This window comes from Pezoporus wallicus, unplaced genomic scaffold (genome assembly GCF_028554395.1).
Source record: "Pezoporus wallicus isolate ANWC-B61680 ecotype Strahan unplaced genomic scaffold, APGP_CSIRO_Pwel_v1 contig_4362, whole genome shotgun sequence".
Taxonomy (NCBI): Eukaryota; Metazoa; Chordata; class Aves; order Psittaciformes; family Psittacidae; genus Pezoporus; species Pezoporus wallicus.
The window spans coordinates 62,166-81,511 of NW_026641923.1; the positions used below are offsets into that span (position 1 = coordinate 62,166).

At 51.8% G+C, this 19,346-nt stretch overlaps 1 long non-coding RNA gene across 2 annotated transcripts; it reads left to right on the forward strand.

The window, feature by feature from the left end:
- Window positions 1–10,877: 10,877 nt before the first annotated feature.
- LOC130608222 (uncharacterized) lies at window positions 10,878–18,591 on the forward strand. Of its 2 annotated transcripts, XR_008974479.1 has the most exons (5): window positions 10,878–11,166; window positions 11,374–11,522; window positions 12,895–13,008; window positions 15,891–16,062; window positions 18,461–18,591. It is a non-coding gene; the product is annotated as an uncharacterized LOC130608222 (long non-coding RNA). The 2 variants fall into 2 exon arrangements; XR_008974480.1 differs by lacking the exons at window positions 15,891–16,062; window positions 18,461–18,591 and adding an exon at window positions 13,652–13,670.
- The last annotated feature ends 755 nt before the right edge of the window (window positions 18,592–19,346 follow it).

Here is a 19,346-nt window from a genome sequence, read left to right on the forward strand (position 1 = left end):
TTAAGAACATTGTGTCCACCATTAACTGAATACTGGCAAGTGAACACATGAACCATGTGCCTTAGAACATGTCTTTTATATACCTCCAGGGATGGTGACACAACCACCTCTGTGCACAGCCTGTTTCTTGTCCCTTCACCAGACAGGATAGGCAGACCAGGACAGGCAGCAATCTCCTTTATCCCTGCTGAAGGAAGGGATTCATCCTGGTTGGTTGAGGCATCTCCTCCTGGGATTGCAGCCCTGGGGCTGGAAGGGGTCCGCTCCCTCCCGCACCACAAACCCACAGGAGGTGGGAGTCAAAGATCACCAGTGTACCACAATCCCCAGTGTCTGCAGCAGCACAAAAGGGGATCTCTGAAGTCACAGCTGATTTGGAAAAGCAAAACCTCATTTCCAGAGCTCACTCCCCATGGAACTCACCAGTTTGGCGAGTCACGAACCTGGTTGAAGGTCATTAACAATTGACTGCTGGTGTTTAAATGCTAACACAGGTCCTTGAGAGCTGCTGCACCAAACATTGTGAACTTACAGAGACTTTGCAAGCAGCTGCACACCCCTGGATGGCAGCATTAGGTGAAAGGAGATGTTCTTTATATGGTTCCTTTCCAAGAGGAGGATAAGGAAAAATCTGCTTTTACTTAGGAAGGTCTACATCAAACCTTTACCAGACTTCACACCCAGTTGTTTATGCTGCACTTGCTGAACTCCTACAAATAGTCTCACTTCCTCAGAAGGTAAAAATGTAGCATTATACAGATGATGTTTTAATCAGAGGAGATTACCCCACAGAGGCAGGGGAAGCAGCAACAGCAGTGTGGGAAGCACTACATGATGTCAAAGTTCCAACTGAGCAATTTCAGAAACCAAGTAGAAACCAGCAGGTCAATGCTGCCACCCAACTGGGTATAGTCTGCAAATTTATACATCCCAGTATGGAGCAGTACAGACCAGTTTGCACCAGTACAGAACAATATAGGCCACTATGGCCCCAGATACTGCTGGGGTTTCAATATCCCAGTGCTCCCAGTGCTTGCCGCAGCTCTTCCTGCTTGTAGTCGTGCTCAACTCCCAATTCTTCCCAGTGTTCCCAGTACCTGCTGCAGATGCTCTCAGTCCCTCTCAGTCCTTCCCAGTCACTCCCAGTCCCTGCCACAGTTGCTCCTGCTCATTCCCCACATGATCTCCTTCCTGGTTGTCTTTTGGGGTCACCCCAAATTAGGCACCCCCCACTCTGGGGCCACCCACCCACAGCTCCCTGATACTGGGGGGGGGGGGGGAGTTGGAGTGCCCCATGGGGTGTGGTTTGGAAGCAACATAGAGCATTTGGGGCAGGGTGGCTTTGGGGGGGGGAACAGCTTTTTTTGGGGAACCCACAGTTGGGGATGTGGGTGTTTGGTGGAGCTTCTCCAGGACTTTGGGTCCCAGGGTTCATTTGGGGAGGGCCCAGGGTGATGGCGGGGTGCCATTCACGTTTGGGCTGCCCCAGGCCCTCCATCTGGGGTTCCTGCCTGCTCGTGTGCTGCTTCAAGGGGATTTGGGGTGACCCCAGGATTCTGGGGAGCACCACGATTGCTTTGGGTGCCTTCAGGGCCCTTTGTGGGGGGTAGTGTGGTTTTGGGGTGCCACTTTTGGAGTGTCCACCTCCTCTAACCCCCTGAATTCACTACTGAACCCAAAGCAATGTTGGGGTTCCCCCAGTGGATTTGAGATCCCAGAGCATCTTGGGGGACCCTAGGGTGAGAGCTGGGGGGACCCCACTTTTCAGGATACTCATTTTTTATCAGGTCTGTGCAACTGCGCTGAGCCTGGGTGTCTTTGGAAATGCAGGCTTTGGGTTTGGGGGGATTTGGGGGATCCTGAGAGGATTTGGGGGATCCAGGCTGGTCCCTAAAGCACCCCGGGGTGGCTCAGTTATTTGGGGGATTCAGGCTGGTCCCCAAAGCACCCCGGGGTGGCTCAGTTATTTGGGGGACTTGCCCATTTGCAGAAAATGGGGGTCCATCAATCCCAGGGCAGCCGAATTTCATTGGATGCCTAAGGACTCCTGTTGCCAGAAGTGGGAGGAATTCGGTGGTTGGGAGGAATTCGGGGGTTCAAGGAACATTTGGAGGTTCAGGGGTTGGTTCCCCAAAACTGCCTTCCTGCAGTGTTATTTATCTGATGAGACAGAGCTTGGTCTAATCAACAAGATTTTGTAGAATCATGGAACCATTGAGGTTGGAAAAGTCCCTTAAGAACATCAATTCAACCATTAACAGAACATTGGCAAGTCAACACATCAATCACATCTCTTAGAACATGTCTTTTATATACCTCCAGGGATGCTGACACAACCATTTCTGCAGGCAGCCTGTACTTCAAGTCGCCTCTTTCGAAGACACTGAACCGAGACATTCTGAGTGGGAAAAGGGACTCTTGTATTTAGCCCCAGCAGTAAAACAAAATGAGAACATTGATCAAGAATAACCAGTACAAACCATCCATTCAATCCAGTCAACTGACTTGACAGTATCCCAAAGAGTGGGATGGATCCCCTAAAGGATCCCAAAGGCTCTCAGGATGGAGTTGCATAAACCCACTGGCAGAAAATGGCATGCCTACCTATTGGGAGTTGCAGAGGAAGTGAAATTACCTGAAGGACAGACTGAAGTTTCCAAACTACTGCAGATGCTTGCAAATGCAGTCATCAGCGTTACAACAACCTTTCAAACCCTCAGCAGGTTTAGAAGCATTTAGCTTTACCGAGGGAACATCAACAGAAAATACCTGGTTCACTGGTGCCTCAGCAAAAAGGATCACAGAATTATAGAATCAGCCACCTTGGAAAAGACCTTTAAGCTCATCCAGTCCAGCCCTTACCCTAGCACTGCCAGGGCCACCCCTAACTCATGGCACTGAGGCCTTGTCTCCCAAGGCCACCCCTAACCAATGGCACTGAGGCCTCATCTCCACCGTGTGTGAACACTTGCAGGGACGGTGACTCCAGCCCTGCCCTGGGCAGCCTGTTCCAATGCCTGAGCACCCTCTGGGGAAGGAATTGTTCCTCAGCTCCATCTAAACCTGCCCTGGTGCAGCCTGAGGCCATTTCCTCATGTCCCATCTCTTGCTCCTTGGGAGCACAGCCCAGCCCCTCCTGGCTCCATCCTCCTGTCAGGCACTTGTAGGGAGTGATCAGGTCCCCCCTGAGCCTTCTCTTCTCCAGACTGACCCCCCACCAGGTCCCTCAGCCGTTCCCCATCACACCTGTGCTCCAGGCCCTGCACCAGCTCCGGTGCCTTCTCTGGCCCCGCTCCAGCACCTCAATATCTCTCTTGTAGTGAGGGGCCCAGAGCTGAGCACAGGATTCGAGGTGCGGCCTCACCAGTGCCCAGTGCAAGGGCACAACCACTGCCCTGGCCCTGCTGGTGCTGATACAGGTGCTGATATAGGCCAGGATGCTGGTGGCTTCCTGGCTGCCTGGGTACAAGCTGCTCATGTTCAGCTCCATCAATCAGCACCCCCATCTCCTTTCCCATGAGCAGTTTCCAGGCGCTCTTCTCCAAGCCTGGAGCATTGCAGGGGGGTGTTGTGGCCCAAGTGCAGGACCCAGCACTTTGTCTTCTTGAACCTCATCCTGTTGGCCACAGCCCATGGACCCAGCTTGTCCAGATCCCTCTGCAGAGCTTCCTACCCTCCAGCAGATCAATTCTCCCACCCGATTTGGTGTCATCTGCAAATTTACACAACCCAGTATGGAGCAGTACAGACCAGTCTGCACCAGTACAGACCAATATAGCCACTATGGCCCCAGATACTGCTGGCATTTCAATATCCAAGTGCTCCCAGCCCCTGCTGCAGGTGCTCCTGCTCATCCATCACCAGACCTCCTTGCTGGTGGTCTTTTTTGGGGGCACACCCCAAATTAGGCACCCCCCCCCACCCTGGGGCTGACCCCAGCTCCTGATACTGGGGGCAAAGGTTGCAGTGCCCCATGGGGTGTGGCTTGGAGATAACAAGAAATAATTTGTGGCTGCTGGCTTTGAAGGGGGAGCAGCTTTTCTGGGGTACCCCCAGTTGGGGGCAGGGTGTTTGGTGGGGCCCCTCCAGGATTTTGGGTCCAAGGGTTCATCTAGGAGGGGCTGGGGTGATGGAAGGGTGCGGGTGACTTTTGGGCTGCCTCAGGCCCCCCACTTGTGGGTCCTGCCTGCTCTTGTGCTGCTTCAGGGAGATTTGGGTTACCCCAGGATTTTGGGTGGTACTACAATTGCTTTGGGTGCCTCTAGGGCCCTTTGTAGGGGCAGCATGGTTTTGGGGTGCCCCTTTATTGGGGTGCCCCCTTTGGGGGATCCACCCCTCTGCCCCCCCCGAATTCACTACTGAACTCAAAGCAATGTTGGGGTCCTGTCAGTGTATTCGGGGTCCCAGAGCATCTTGGGGGACCCCACTTGTGGGGACACCTCTTTTTTAGCAGGTCTGTGCACCTGCACTGAGCCATGTAGGGCTTTGGAGATGTGGGCTTTGGGTTTGTGTTTGGGGGGATCCTGGGGGGATTTGGGGGAATCCTGGGAGGATTTGGGGGATTCAGGCTGGTTTCCAAAATGCCTCGGGGTGGTTCAATTATCTGGGGGACTCCCCATCTCCCGAAAATGTGGGTTCATCAATCCCAGGGCAGCTGAATCTCATTGGTTGCCATAGGGAGCCCCATGGCCATAAATGGGAGGAATTTCGGGGATTGGAGGGATTTGGGGGTTCAAGGAACACTTGGAGGTTCAGGAGGGGGGGTTCACCAAAACTCATTGTAGGAGGCACATTATATTGGGGGAGCTCCCTTGTGCCGAAAACAGGGGGTACCTGGGTCCCAGGGCACCCTGAGTCGCTCTTGGATGAGCAACTTTCCCTCAGGGTGGAGATGTGTTGAGGGGTTCAGAGGGGATTTGGGCATTGGGGGGGATCTCCAAAGCTCCCTGGGGTAGTGCTGTTTCCTTTCCCAGCCCATGGATACCTTCCTCAATAACTGGCAAGTGCACATGACACAGCAAGAGATCTGTGTGTCTGAAGGCAAGTGCACATGAAGGTGAACAGTTCCTTTTGGTGTTAGATCTGTAGAGTGAGATTTATCTCCAAAGCAACTCAACCATGGACCAAGGAAATAGGCAGGGAATTTTCAGCTGTACCTGCAGTGCCCTGCTAGGAACTGCACAGCTGGGGACTCCAGAAATAGCTGGGATTTTTTCTCCCAAGAAATCCGCCAGTGACTGGAAGGAAACACACACTCTTCTCTGTAACACCAGGGGTCGCTGCTTCAGCTGAGAGCTAATCCCTTTTCAGAATCCCACCAACCCACTGCGCATTCAGCACACCAGTAGCTTTTATCAAAACCTGACCTGCCTGGAACACTTCAGTTGTAGAGGCACTAAATATTTATTTACAGGGGTGGAAGGGACCTTAAAGCTCATCCAGTTCACTAAAGCAGGTTGCTCCAAACCCCTGTGTCCAACCTGGTCTTGAACCCTGCGAGGGATGGGGCAGCCACAGCTCCTCTGGGCACCCTGTGCCAGCACCTCAGCACCCTCACAGAGAAGAGCTTTCTCCTGAGATCTCATCTCACCCTCCTCTCTGCCAGGTTAAAGCCATTCCCCTTGTCCTGTCCCTACAGGCCCCTTTAAAAAGCCCCTCTCCAGATTCCTTGCAGAACCTGTTCAGGTATGGGTTTAGTAAGGTCTCCCTGGAGCTTCCTCTTCTCCAGGCTGGACACCCCCAGCTCAAATATAATGCCAGACCCCCACTGACACAAAGTCTGTGGGTCAGACAAGTTGCGTGGATATGTAAGTAGCAGGGAATGAAAACTGACATGTCTTTGAAGACAGCAACATCACAAGTGGGAAAAAACCCAACTATAAAGCAGCAAAGACAGATGTGGTCTGTCATGACCTACGCCTGGAGCCCTTTGCAGAGGACAGCAGGCATTGTATGGCTGTTGAAACATTCAGTCACCAGGTAACTCAGAGCATCCTTGGGCTCTGAGGCTCCAGGGGAACTCCATGGGAAACAGCCTGAAGCAAGCACTGATGTTCCCTCCCTCAGCTGGGAGACACACTGCCTTCCTGCAGTGCCATTTCTCCGATGAGACAGAGTTTGGTCTAAACAATTCTGTTTCTACAAAATTCCATGATTTTGTAGAATCATGGAATCATTTAGGTTGGAAAAGACCCTTAAGAACATTGAGTCCCCCATTAACCAAACACCGGGAAGTCAACACATTAACTATGTCCCTTAGACCATGTCTTTCATATACCTCCAGGGATGGTGACACAGCCACTTCTGCAGGCAGCTTGTTTCTTGTCCCCATCATCTGACAGGACAGGCAGACCAGGCCAGGCTGGGATCTCCTTTACCCCTGCTGAAGGAAGCGATTCAGCCTGGTCAGTTGAGGCATCTGGGGTTGTAGCCATGGGGCTGGAAGGGGACTCAGCTCCCTCCCATGAACACCACAAACCCACAGGAGGTCTCACTTCGTCAGAAGGTGAAAATGCATCGTTATATTGATGATGTCTTAATCAGAGGAGATTGCCACACAGAGGCAGGGGAAGCAGCAACAGCAATGTGGGAAGCACTACATGATGTCAAAGTTCCACCTGAGCAATGTCAGAAACCAAGTAGAAACCAGCAGATCAACACTCCCACCCAACTTGGTGTTGTCCACAAATGTTGTCAGCTTATTTGGGGCACCCGCACTCGGGAGCGGGGGTGTTTGGTGGGGCCCCTCCAGGATTTTCGGTCCTGAGTTCATTTGAGGGGGCCCGTGGTGATGGTGGGTTCAGTTCACTTTTGGGAGGCTCCAGCCCCTCCTCATTTGGGGGTCCTGCCTGCTCGAGTGCTGCTTCAAGGAGATTTGGGGTTACCCCAAGATTTCTGGGGGCACCACAATTGCTTTGGGTGTCTCCAGGGTCCTTTGGGGGGGGCAGTGTGGTTTTGGGGTGCCCCTTTATTGAGGTGCCACTTTTGGAGGGTCCCCCCCTCTGTGCCCCTGAATTCACTACTGAAACCAAAGCAATGTTGGGGTCCCCACAGTGGATTTGAAGTCCCACAGCATTTTGGGGGATCCCAGGTCAGGTGCTGGGGGGATTTTCAGAACACCCCTTCTTCAGGGGGCTCCCTCCTGGCTGCTGCTCTGAGCTGGGGCTGCTTTGGAGCTGCAGGGTTTGGGTTTGGGGAGATTTGGGGGTCCCCACTGGGAATTTGGGTGTGGGGGGGCTGGGTTCGGGGGTGCCAGGTTCTGGGGTCCCATCTGGCTTCCAGGTGCTTGTGCAGAGCCCCAAGAGCCTCTTCAGGTGCTCCTTGCACAGCTCCTTCAGGTCCCGGGGCTGCAGCTGCAGCAGCTTCACGTCGACCTCGTGCTGACGCAGTTCCTGCAGCAACTGCGGGGACACCTCTGGGGGGGGGGAAGTGCAGGTGCCAAAGCTCCCCGGGGGCAGGAATCTGGGAGACCCCCATGTCCCTCAGTGGAGGCAAGGGACCTTTGTCCCTTGCACCCTGAGTCTCACTGGATGCCCTGTGTTTCCCCATGGCAGTAAGTGGGGGGAATTTGAGGGTTCAGAGGAAGATTTGGGGATTCAGGGAAGTTCTGGGCTTTAGGGATGTCCTCAAGACTCTCTGGGTTTGCAGGGATTTGGGGAACCCCTGTCTCCTGAAAATGGAGGGTATATTTGTCCCAAGGCACCTGGGGCGTCATGTGCTCCCTTTGCCATAAATGGGGGGAATTTGGGGCTTCAGAGGGATTCGGGATTTCATGAGGGGTCTCCAAAATTCCCCATAGTGGGCACAGTAATTTGGGATGTCCCCCCATGTTCCACAACATGGTGGTGTACATCTATCCCAGGGTACTGCGAGTCTCTTTGATGCCCCATGTTCCCCAGTGGTGGAGATGTGTTGGAGGAAGAGAACCTGGGGGTTCAGAAAGGACCTGGAGGCTCAGGAGGGATTCTGGGGTTCAGGAATCTCCCCAGAAGTCCCCAGGGGAAAGCAGGGATTTGGGGGACACATCCATGTCCCAAAAATAGGGGTACAATTGTCCCAGGGCACCCTAAGTCTCTCTTCGGTGCCCCATGTTGGCCAATGGAGGTAAATGGGGGTACCCATGGGAACCTCATGAGGAGGTTCTCAAACTCGGTGTGGGGGAGGGGTGAGAGTAATCTGGGGGACCACCATAGCCCTCAAACAGTAGCTAAAGACACCAGAAACCACCCCACAGATCATTGGAGAGGGGGAACTGGAGATCTGGAGGGACCCATTATTATTATTATTATTATTATTACTACTACTAATAATAATGTTGCTATTATTATTAATATTAAAATATTGTGCTTGATTTCAGTTCCTGATTTGCTCTCATCTTCACCTACGGGCTTTGCATTGTTCCCATTCTCCTCCCCATCCCACCCAGGTGCTGAGCGAGCGGCTGCTGGTGCTGAGTTCCCGGCTGGGTTTCAACACTGACCCTGTCCTGGCCCCTTGGCTGTGGCAGCAGGGACTGGGTGTTAGCACTCTTGGAGCTGGGCTCTTTGCATAGGCACGCAGCTGGAAGCAGCATTCTTTGGCTCAGGAAGCGCAGCTCCCGAGTGTTGCTGGGGCTGGGGGAGTGCTTGCCAAGGGCAGGGGAGGCCCAGCAACAGCTCCTGTCCTGGCCCTGTTGCTGGGGGAGCACAGGGGCTCCCGTGGGCATTGCAGCAGTCAGGATTGCACAGGTGTGCCCAGAGCCCACCAGCTCCTTCCCACCTTGCGCAATGCCCGGTGGGCTTCCGGGCCGTGCCTACACCTGCCAGGGCCTTTGTCACCTTCCAGAATGCATTGCCAGAGCCCAGCAGAGTACTGGAGCTTTCCGCAATGCCCAACACTGGCCTGGCCTTTACCAGAGACCACCGGCACCCCTCCTGCATTCCACAATGCCCGGTGGGCTTCTGCAGGCCTTGCCAGAGCCAGGCAGGTCCCTTGTGCTGAGCTGCCAGTGACAGCACCAGCAGCTGCACTGCCCAGGGGCTGCTCCTGCCTTGACACCTTCTCAGCACCTAGGACACCAGCAGCTCCTGCACACAGAAGGCTCCTGCTTTGCACCCACAATGTGTTTCAAGCCACTCTAAAACAGGATTGCAAAGTCAAAGAACACGTACCTGCATGGGCAGGGCAGCCATGGGAGATGCAGCCTCCCGAAGGAGGGGTCTCCTCTGCACTGGTTACTTCAGGGCTCTCGCTCCTTAAATAGCCCGCGCTCACCGTGGGGCCCCATCACAATGGGCAAATCCACAGCGACGGCCACGGCTTTGTGATAGCGGCAGCATAGTGCTCATGGCCACTGGGCACCCAGGGGTTGGGACTGCGTATGCTTTAAGGTCCCTTCCACCCCAAACCAGGCTGTGACTGTGTGACTGTAAAATACAACCTGCATTTGGCTGCAGAACATCTCTCAGCACTGAGTCAGGCCCAAGATCAGGTGCAGACATTTGTGCAGCAGAGCCCTTCTGCAGCCACTTCTTGGCTCTTGTTTGCTGGCAGCTTCCAAAGGCAGTTGTGCCTCTGCCGGAGCCAGAGCAATGGCCCAGCCCGTGCTGTTCTGTGTGGAGCGCTCCTATGGCACCATCAAGTGAGTGCAGGGCTCGGCAGGACTGGCAGGAGGAGAACTGTGGGGCCTGACCCTGCTCCCGGGGCAGATGCGGGTGAGCTCCAGCACTTGGTGTTTCTTGGCAGGAACCTTTGGCTCCAGCTTCCCTTCCACCTGCACCGCCTCCATGACACTGGACTGGGATCAAGTGGGATGGAGTGGTATGGAGCCAGGATAGAACTGGGATGGAGCCAGGACAGAGGGGCATGGATCCGGGAAACAGCAGGGTGAGTGGGGCTGTGGCAGGGATTGTGTGAGAAGGGAGGACTCTGGGTTCGGATTGAGCTGGGGGGCAGGGGGTCGAGAGCAGTGATGCAGTGGGGTGAGGTGGGCTGGGCTGTGCTAGGAGAGCACAGGAAGAGGGGCCTAACCCAGCAGGGGAAGTGCAGGCAGGGATGGAGCCCACTAGGGCAGGGGCTGGCCATGCTGGGGATGGCGGCAGGACCATTGTGCCCCACCAGGGCTGGGCTCTCAGGAGGCTGAACCCAGGTCATGAGCTTTTGGTGCAGGGATGCCAAGAGCAGGCAGCTCCTTGAGGAGAGCTGTTCACTGCCCCTTCACATCAGGTAAAGATCTGATCCCCCCACCTTGTGTGTCCCATGCACACTGTGGGTGTGCAGCCCAAGAAAGTTTGGCTGAGAACTGCTCCAGTCCTGAACCAATATTTTGGGTAACATAGCCAAGGAGATGGGTACCTGCAGGTAGCACTGTGACCTATCTCAGCACAGTCCTAGAGAGAGCACGAACTAAGCAACCCCTCCCGTGCTGAATCAGCACTGTCTGCATTGATGAATAGTGTAAGAGATGTGTCTGGAGGATTAAAAGTTTTGTTACAGAAGGAAATACTTCCAGTGCAGACATGTTTCCTGGCCCTTAGTTCCTAAGATCTGGAGTACATAGAATCATAGAACAGTCAGGGTTGGAAAGGACCTTAAGATCATCTAGTTCCAACCCCCCTGCCATGGGCAGGGACACCTCACACTAAACCATGTCACCCAAGGCTCTGTCCAACCTGGCCTTGAACACTACCAGGGATGGAGCATTCACAGCTTTCCTGGTCAACCCATTCCAGTGCTCACCACCCTTACAGTAAAGAACTTCTTCCTTATATCCATCTTTGTGTACTGTAAAATGTTATTGTATTCAAATGTAATTTGGCATTCTTGAATTGTGTGACATGATAATGACTATTAAATGATGATAAGTCATGTTTGGCACCTGTTTGATAGGTATGTTCTTAATGTGTGCAGAAGCTGAGATAAGCGTAAGCAATGGTTGTCTTTCTTTAGCCCTTTGCAGGAGATCTTGTGTCTATTCAGATGGCTGCAATGAAACAAGAGGCTGGCTCCAATGTGTCATTAGGGTAGAGAGGCTTCCCTGGGACTCCCTCCTACCATGTAGCACTGATGTATGATGCTAAAGCTGTTTCCCTGGAACACATAGGAACCAGACTTGAGCAAGGAAGGTCAAAGTGAAATGAAAGCACCAGTGCTCATCTCAAGCTTTGTTCACAGTTCTGCAACAAGAGAGTAAGCTGGAATTGGGATGGTTGTTAGGACCTTGATCCTTTCCAATGTGAAAATCATGCCATGAAGAACAACACTTTGAAGAATCTGGTGTTCTCTCTTTGAAGAGAAACAAATGAAGACAGGAATCCCATTCAAAGACCGTATCTCTCAATGCATTCTTCTGTTCAGAAACATTATTGTCTGCTTTTTTGTTTTTCTTCTTTCCAGAGCACTGTGGAGAAAGTGGCAGCTGTCTCTGTCCCAGTTCCTCAGGTGATCCCCCTTGGAATCCCTCTTCCAGGGAAGGCTAACCATGAAGTAGACACAAATGCTCTTCTAGAAATGAAATCAGGTCTGAATGAGAGCTTTGAATCCAGGTAAAAACTTCTCTTACGTGTTTATGTGAAACTTTGAGCCTCAAAACTTTTGTTTGTGTTTCATGATGATTTTTATGAGGGTGCATTTCCTTAAGGATATTAGAAAATTAACCAACATGTTTTGATTCACCAACTCTACTTGCTCTTAACTTTATGCATTCAAACAATATTATTGACATATGAGTTATTTCATGCATGGCAGCAGTCTTGACTGCTTCCAGATCAAGCTTTTAAGCTGTTGCATTTTGCTTTGACTGCAAAAACCAGAGCATGAAAGTATAGTATATTTTATCAACTTTTCATCTACATCCGCTATGGATCATTGGCCTTCACTCCCAGCCGAGGATATAAACATCTGAGGCTGAGGGAGCTGGGCTTGTTTAGCCTGGAGAAGAGAAGGCTTCTCATGTAGAGAACTTAGCAAAGCTCCCAAAGCCTAAAGGGGCCTCAAGAAACCTGTAGAGGGACTTTGCACAAGGGCCTGTAGGGACGGAACAAAGGGAATGGCTTTAATCTGACAGAGGGGAGACTGAGATGAGCTCTTAGGCAGAAGTTCTTTCCTGTGAGGGTGCTGAGGCAGTGGCACAGGGTGCCCAGAGAAGCTGTGGCTGCCCAATCCCTGGCAGTGTTCAAGGCCAGGGTGGACACAGGGGCTTGGAGCAAGCTGCTCTACTGGAAGGTGTCCCTGCCCGTAGGACAGGGCTGGGAGTTGGAGCTGGATGAGTTTTAAGGTCCCTTCCAACCCAAACCAGTCTGGGATTCTGTGATTCTGTGATTTTGTTAAATACCTTAAACACTGGAGCTAATTCTTAAATGATGTGAAAAATGAATCACAGATTCCTTCAAGTGCCAGATATGTTAGTAGGGGTAAGACTGGAAAAGTAAATTGTGTTTTCTTCACCAGTGTCAGGAAACATGACCAAATTCAGGTTCCTCTTCATGCTGCAACAACAACCAGCGCATCTCCAGGACCTGCATATGCATCTTGTTCCAGAACTAACTAGCGCAGTTAGTTAGGAACTACTGCTTGTGTCATAGCTGCCTCCAACCTGGAACGGTGGCAGGTGTGGTCATATACATAAGAGCAACAAGTTTTTGCAGTGATGCCTGTAACTGTCTTTTCTCTGGCTTTTTAATTCTACTGAAAACTAACTTAGTACCTTTCTGGCCTAGTTTTAGTTGTCAGTAAAGTCACTCTTTCCAGTTGTCTTCGTATTTTCTCAATAGCCTTTGATCTGTAAGTCAGTACCAGCAGCTGTGGCTATCAGCTGCTATGTTTCTAGTGACTTTGCTGCTGCAGACTCTAACCAGGAAAATACTGAAAACCTCTTGATAGCCTTAATGACGTGATGTGATGTGGCTTTTTCTTCAGATGGCACCATGTCTTGAATGCAGACATCTGCTGCCAGTGAATACACCCACTTGCACTGGACGTGAGTCACCAGTAGCTCCACAGGTGCATCCCCAAACCAACATCTGCATAAAGGTAATTGAGAATAAATCTAACAGAAGAGCAATTTACCTCCTGGCGTGCATGTTTCTAACAGGTGACTTCATTAAAAGTAGTTTGATCCAGCTTGGGTTTCTCTAATTACACTGTGACAGCTTTAAGTGTTAGTAGGATTCCAACCACCTTGACTAGAAATAAGCATTAAAGGTAAACCACATAAGCTCAGGAAGGCCTCTTGAAGAGCACAGGAGGTAGCAGTTTGAAAGACAGGACATGTGCCCTTGTGTTCAGTAGGGAGATATTCTGTGATTCTATCATTTATGGTGTTTTACTGAGCATTTTAAGTTTATTAAATACATGCTCATTACTCTGCTTCACTCAGTTGATTGTAAGTGCTTAGGACAGACAGGCTGGCAGGACTGGGGCAGTGGGGAGATGCCCAAAATACTCTAGCGCATCATTAGTCAGTGATCCAAAAGTGCTAGTGGGCTTAACTAACCAAAATCTACCCTCCAGAATACTCCCTACCTCAGGGCATGAGGACCTAGGTAGGGGCCATCCTCAACCCTTCCAGTCAGAGGAAAGGGTGTGAGAAGGAGCCAACTGATACCACATGTCCACAATTGGTAGATTATAGACACTGACCCAAACTGGGTGTTTTCTGGCATTCTTGATGCAGATGCAAAGGCACTCCTGAACTATTTGGTGGCAACCATCAAAATAGCAGACTCATTATTCTCAGCTCTGGTGGAATCTCGCTTGTGAGATACACAATTTGTTTTATAGTACTTATTTACTGTATAGAAATATCTACCCAGTTTGCTTTACTGTGCTTGTTTGCTTTAGTGCGCTTGTTTAATCCACTGTGCATGTTATACAGCTGGTGTGTGATCATTTTATTGAGTACCCTGCCTGTCAGCAGAACACTTGTGTGCCCAGCAACCTCCCTGCCTCTCTTACAGACACCAGGTCCTGCTGCATTCCACAAGGTGGAACTGGACATCACAAAAAAGGGACTCCCATGTACACAATGGAATCACAAGCAGCCTTAGAGGAAACAAAACAGAGAAGCCAGGGCCAGCAGACTACCGCCCGGGAAAGGTAAGGCAGCCTGCCCACCTCTCCTCCTCTGCTTTGCAACTACCAGCCAACTCAAAAAGCATCCCCACCTTCTGTTGGGGCTTCTGGGAACACACAACCAGTGGAGTGACCAGCCACAGGACAGCAGGTCTGCTCCCCTGCCTTGGCCCAAAGCTTGGCAGAGGGAAGCCAAGGAACACATCTTTGCCCCTCCACTAGGTCAGCTATTGAAAGCTGACACATGCTCACACATCACGAGCTGTTCAGAAGGCATAAGCAGATCCTGGATCAGGCCTTTCTCATGCACTGGGGATCAGCTGGCAGAGTAGGGTCATCCAGCAATGTCTGGCTGCGGTAGAAGGGCTCTGGACTTGGAATCAATTCCAGTGCCAGCTCAGCTCCAGCCGTGAGCTTGCCCTGCCACATGGAGTGGGCATGTCACTCCAGTTTGCATCAGAGACTAGATCTTTCCTTTGAATGGCCCTGTATCCCATGGGTTGCGATAAGAACAGTCTAGTAACTAAGGTGTAACACAAAACCACTGCTGCTACCACAAATAATAATAATGATAAGGGGAATAACAAGGGGAGAGAATACAACTGCTCACCACTCATCAACCAATACCCACCTGGACCTGAGCAGTGATCTGGGCCTCCCAGGTGACTCTCCCCAGTTTCCCCCTGGGGTGGCTGTGGGGTCTCTCTGCCCCCTGCGGGATGGAGGGATGTGGGCAGGGGGAGGGAAAGGCAGCACAAGGGATGTGACCAGGTCGGGGAGTGTCATAGACTGGGTCACAAAGGGCCCTGCTGTGACCCCACCACCAAGGGCAGGAGGCGCAGGGCGTCCAGTGCAGGCTGGACCTGGAGCTGGGATAGTCCCTGTGCCAGGAGCTGTCCTGCTCTTGGGAACCTTCTCTGCAGCTCTCTTTGTACCCAGCCTGGATGTGTTGGGCTTCCTCCATCTGCCATGTCCTTCAGCGGGGAACGAGGGCACTTGCTGGATCTGCTGCTGCACACCTGAAGGGAAGTGGACTTGAAGCTGTGACTTATTGTGCTTCACAGAGGAATGGTTTACAGAAGTCATCCTTGTGGGGGTAGCTGAAAGGGCCTTATTAGTGACCAATGGTAATTAATCAGGGACTGAATTAAAATCAAATGAAAATCCAATGGTGATTTAGCAATAACTGAATTTTAATTCAACTGTTAATTCACAATGATTTGAAGATGATGTAAATGATAATTTAGAGGATGACTTTGACAACGAGTTTGCCTTTCAGTATCTGTTTGATGCCTACAAGAAAGCTGGAGGGGCATTCTTTACAAGGGCATGTAGTGATCAGAGAAGTGGGAAAGGCTTTAAGTTGACAGAGGGTCTTGAATGAGACCTTAGGAGGAAGTTCTTCCCTGTAAGCATGGTAGGACACTGTCACAGGTTGCCCAGAATGATATCTGTCCAGCAGTGGGTCTTTGCTAGTTCAAGGCTTGCAGGGAGGCAGCTCTGCCTGGATTTACCTCTGATTTAATATAGATTTGATGACGAGAGAAATTCTATTTAAGAAGGTTCAGGACTGAGAAAATACTCCCTGGTCATGGCAAGGGTAGAGTGAAAAAAACAATAAACCTTTGGTTTGCCAGATTTGTCTGGGATTTGGGCTGTGGTGGCCCCTAAAACACCCCCAGAGCATCCACAGGACCCACAGAGTATTCTAGGGATACCCCTAGAGAATGCCTGCAGCACCTCCAGAGCACCCCATGGACCCAGTCAGAGCTCATGCATCACAATGACCTTGGGGACATGGGACCACAGGGTTGGCTGATTCTGGAACTCCCCGTGTTCAGGTGTGCGAGGCCACGAAACCCCATGGAACCCTCCAGCAGAGGCACCGGGAGACGACAGCTGCCCCACGGAACACAAGCTACCGGTGGAGGAGGCAAGAGCAGCTCCTCTGGTGGTTCCCATCTTGGTGTCTCGGAGCCAGTGCTGCCTGTGGACAGAGGAGCGTGGAAGGAGGTGGGTGGCGATGGCGATCTTGGGGTGCTGTAGGAGTTGCCAGAACACCTCAAGAGACTTCCCCAGAGTGGCTGCTTTGGACTGTGTGTGCTAGTTGTGCTGGCTGAGCTGGAAGCGGAGCACTGTGGCTGCAGAGGGAATGATCCTGGGATCTGGCCTCATTTCTTGTGGGGAGAAGAAGGGCCTCTGGGGATGGGACAAGGGATTTCTCCTGCAGGCCGCACACTCTCTCCCTGCTGCTCTGCTGACCTCAGGCCAGCATCGGAGAGACTGGTCTTGGCCATGGGCTGCACCGTACATCAGACGGTTCCACTGCTGCAGGGCGGCAGAGCTGTCATTTGGGAATGAAAAACTGCCCAGCGGGAAGGAGCCATCCTCAGTTATGCTTTCGAGGGAGCCAGCACCACTGCTCCCCCAATGAGAACCACGTCAGGTTCAACAGAACAAACTTGCTGCAGATGGTGCTGCAGCAGGGGGACCACTGGCTGTACCACTTCAGGTCCCAGCTGGAGGCCACAGGCTAGTTGCAGCTGCACGCTGTGGGTGAGTGATGAAATAGAAACCTTCCTCCTCCACAGCCAGAGAGCTTGAATTTACTCTGGGTCTGAGACCTGGGGAACTGTGAGAACCCTGTGTAAAACAACATTTGGGGCTCCCCATGTGACTGGGACACCCTTGTAATTCTCTGATTTGCATCCCAACCTCTGGGTGCAGTGGGCATGGGCCACTTGCGGATTGTGGTGGCAGTTTGTCAAGGCAGATGAGACACAGCCGACTGCCTGAGCCAGTGTCTCCCCAGAACATGGGCCCCAGTGATCTGCACTGCAGGCCTGGGGGTGAGTTCCAATAGTACAGACACTGTACTATTGGAAAAGTAGGATCTCCATAGCTATGCTATGCTATGTTTTGCTATGCTGTGTGGTGCTGTGCTATGTGGTGCTGATACGCGGATTGACTCCACAGCTTGTGAAAGTTGTAAAGTAGGTATGCTTTATTCAGCTGAGGCACATGGGGGATAGTTCCTCCAAAGGCATGCGCAGCCCAACGTCGTCTTCCCTCTACATTTATTCTCTAAAGTGTTACATATGCAATAGGTTACACAACATGCCTATACATATTCATATCCTTTCCCCACTTCATATTATAATGAGCTAAAGCCTCCTTCATGCCTGCGCAGTGCCTCCTGGTGGTCGTGGGCAGGGGTCTTGAGATGAAGTAAGTGATTCTTCCTGACTCTTGAACTTTTCACCTCTGTGGAGACAGTGTTCTCACGGGAGAATGGATAATTGGTACATAAACTCTGAATAATCCTGAAAGATACAGCAAGGCCGTGAGAGGCCCAAGGAAGCTTAAGCAAGCAAGATAAGAAGAAGCTAGAATTCACTGAGGTAATGAGAACTGTGGACTGTTGGCAAGCTTTTGAGGTCAAGTTCCCACACCTGTGCTTAACCAATTATATGCTAGTTGCAAAGGGTCTTCAAGACATGCATCCAATCATAATATGCCAAATCACTGTAAGTGGATGTAAGAAATAGTAATTAAGGGGTTAAGGCTTTGTAATAAATGGCTTTTTGTCTGATCATATTGATCTCTGACTGAGTCCATATATTTTCTGCAGCACACCTCCGTCTTGCACGCATGCTCACTAGTCCCCTGGCTTCGGCTCAAACCACAGTTCCAGTCTCAGCTGGGTCTTAACCAGATGTATGGTGTTGCAAGTTCAAACTTTGACCACCAGTTCCCCTTATCGGATGTTCTTTCCTTCACATTAAACATCAGCTGCACTTTTAGACAAATACTTATTGTTAACTAAAGGGATTGAGGATAATCAGAAGAATAACATAGGTTTAACGTTCGGTTATTAATTCAGGCCCCCTATCAGTGCTGTGCTGTGCTGTGCTGTGGTATGCTGTGCTGTGCTATGCTGTGCTATGCTAAGCTGGGCAGTGCTATGAGGTGCTATGCTATTCCATTTTAATCCCTGCACTGACCATTAGTCACACAATGAGCCTGTTATTTGCCTGAAATGTCAGACATTTTTTCAGCTCCATAATCATTTTTAAGGACACACAATGGTTCCAAGTGGAAAAAGGATTTGATTTAATTTCATTTGTTTAATTTCATTTCATTTCATGTTCGGAAAATATTTCTCACGTTGAGGGTAGTGAGACAGTGGCAGACCCTTACCCAGAGAAGCTGTGGCTGTCCCATCTGCAGCAGTGCTCAAAGGCAGCAGGTTGGACACAAGGGCTTGGAGCAACCTGCTCTAGTGGAAGGTGTCCCTGCCTGTGGCAGGGATTGGAGCTGGATGAGCCTTAAGGTCCCTTCCAGCCCAACCCAGTCTGGGATTCCATGATTCTCTGCTGTGCAAATGTCGGTCACTCCTCCCTTCTTGTAGGTGGCCGTGACGCCCTGTTCCATTGCCCAGGTTGAGATGTGAACCCTCGCATGCTCCACCTCGGGACTAAAGGCACTGAAGAAGAGCAAACTGTGAGGGACCTCCCCGAGCCAGCTGGGCAGAGGTTGGTCGCTGTGGCAACTCCCAGAGCAACCCTGGGTGCCCAGTGGCCATGGGCATGGTGCTACCGCCATAACAAAGCTGTGGCAGTCGCTGTGGAGATGCCCATTGTGACAGGGCCCCCACGGTGAGCGTGGGCTAAAAGGAGCATGCTCTAGAGGGAGGAGAAGCTGTCAGAAGATGTGCTGGTGCCATCCCAGCTGTAGGAGCAGGGGATGGGTGAGGAGAAGGCACTGGGCTTGTTCATGTGCTTGAAACTCAGCTGTCTGCAGAGGTGCTGGGGGCGAAGCAGGAGCCTTCTGTGTGCAGGAGCTGCTGGTGTCCTAGGTGCTGAGAAGGTGTCAAGGCAGGAGCAGCCCCTGGGCAGTGCAGCTGCTGGTGCTGTCACTGGCAGCTCAGCACAAGGGACCTGCCTGGCTCTGGCAAGGCCTGCAGAAGCCCACCGGGCATTGTGGAATGCAGGAGGGGTGCTGGTGGTCTCTGGTAAAGGCCAGGCCAGTGTTGGGCATTGCGGAAAGCTCCAGTACTCTGCTGGGCTCTGGCAATGCATTCTGGAAGGTGACAAAGGCCCTGGCAGGTGCAGGCACGGCCCGGAAGCCCACCGGGCATTGCGCAAGGTGGGAAGGAGCTGGTGGGCTCTGGGCACACCTGTGCAATCCTGACTGCTGCAATGCCCACGGGAGCCCCTGTGCTCCCCCAGCAACAGGGCCAGGACAGGAGCTGTTGCTGGGCCTCCCCTGCCCTTGGCAAGCACTCCCCCAGCCCC